A 2,158-nucleotide genomic window follows, 5' to 3' on the forward strand; every position below is an offset into this window, starting at 1 on the left:
TATTTATTTAACACCTTTTATGTGCTAGTACACAGTACTAGGCTGTAACAGTGATTTATTGTTGTTACAGCCCTGTCAATCACTTTCCTTGCCAAAAGGGAGGCTTTTTTTTAAGTTCTTTTTTTAATGTATAAATATATTTACTTATTTATTTTATTTTTGGCTGCGTTGGGTCTTCATTGCTACGCACAGGGTTTCTCTAGTTGTGGCAAGCAGGGGCTACTCTTCGTTGTGGTGCGTGGGTTTCTCATTGTGGTGGCTTCTCTTGTTGCAGAGCACAGGCTCCAGGCACGCGGGCTTCAGTAGTTGCAGCACGCAGGCTCAGTAGTTGTGGCTCACGGGCTCTAGAGCACAGGCTCAGCAGTTGTGGCGCATGGGCTTAGTTGCTCCACAGCATGTGGGATCTTCCCAGACCAGGGCTCGAACCCGTGTCCCCTGCACTGGCAGGCGGATTCCTAACCACTGCACCACCAGGGGAGCCCCAGAGTCTGTCTTCTGAATCACTTTTCAACTCTGAGCCACTGATGTCTGTATTTTCAATACAGTATCACCCTCTGTGCCATCAAGAGCACTGGCGATGCAGCATCCCTTAAGCAGGGCTCCACTATTTTTTTCTGAGACTTTCTTCCAAGCTTCTGACATCCATTCTACATGTTTTGATGCTGGTGCTTTCTTTTTTCTTTTTTTTTAAATTTTATTTATTTATTTATTTATTTTTGCTGTGTTGGGTCTTCGTTTCTGTGCGAGGGCTTTCTCTAGTTGCGGCGAGTGGGGGCCACTCTTCATCGCGGTGCGCGGGACTCTCACTATCACGGCCTCTCTTGTTGCAGAGCACAGGCTCCAGACGCGCAGGCTCAGTAGTTGTGGCTCACAGGCGCAGCTGCTCCGCGGCATATAGGATCCTCCCAGACCAGGGCTCGAATCCGTGTCCCCTGCATTGGCAGGCGGACTCTCAACCACTGCGCCACCAGGGAAGCCCAATGCTGGTGCTTTCTTGATCTTACTGGAAGTTGTCAAGGGAAGGTTTTCAGGCAACAACTAGGATTTGTATTTCTTGTGTTAATGGTGTTTAAATGGTTTTTTGACTAAAACATCCATGGGTTTCAGTTATCCAGTCACACCATCAGGAATAACGACAAAGTTTGTGGATGAGCAGACAATAGCAACTACATTGAAACTGCTGAGCAGTGAAAACAACTGAAAAAGACCAATTGTCTCAATTTCAGAGATGTTAAAATGTGAAAATAGATGTATCTTGGAAGAGATAAAGTATTGTTTTTTTTTTTACAAATAAGGATATATAATAATAAGCCCCCAAAAAGCTCAGCTACTCAGGAGCTCACATCATTCTCTGAACTCCATCCCATTGTTAGCATTCCAGTCCAAGCCTTCACAAACCTAGGGCAATGCATTAAGAAGGGTCTGGGGTTAAGAGGAAAGAGAACTGGCTTTAGTGTCTGAAGACCTGAGTCTGACTCTCAGCCCTGTGGTTTTTCAGATGAGCTGCTCCAGGGGTCAAGTCACTATTCTTTGGGGAAATACCTAATTCCGAGGGTTTTAGGAGGGGGTTTAATGTATGCAAAAGCACTTTAACTGTAAAATTTATATGCAGAGGACAAAGAACTAATGTTTGTTGAGGGCCAGGAACTGTGCTGGGTACTTTGCTTGCATTATCTCGTTTGATCTGATGTAAATGCTGAGGCATGTAGTATCTTGATCATCTTGCTATCTAATCCACTTAATTCTGTATTAAGTTTTTTTTCCTAAAATACCTCTTTCCTTGTCTCATGCCTTAAAGCAGAAATCATCTGTGCTACTGTTTGGATCACAAACAGGTTGATGACTGTGAGCCTGTCACAGAACTGCAGCCTCTTACTTGCTTTTCTTGCCTTGTAGCCAGAAACAATTGAAATAAGAGACACTTGGGCTACCAGTGTACTGACTTCTCTGTGACTCTGATGCCAAAACTAGCCCCCGAGGACCATACAGAAAGTCTTTACTTATGGTAAAAGTCCAAAATGGATCCAAGATTCAGGGTGTTAATCTAAGTGAGCATTAGACAATGTGAACCGATTCAGATGTGCATAAAGTTGGCATCCAAAAAACCATAGAAAACAGAGCCCCCAGGGACAAGAATATAGTTTGGGGGGCTGTAACT

This window comes from Phocoena phocoena, chromosome 1 (assembly GCF_963924675.1).
Source record: "Phocoena phocoena chromosome 1, mPhoPho1.1, whole genome shotgun sequence".
Taxonomy (NCBI): Eukaryota; Metazoa; Chordata; class Mammalia; order Artiodactyla; family Phocoenidae; genus Phocoena; species Phocoena phocoena.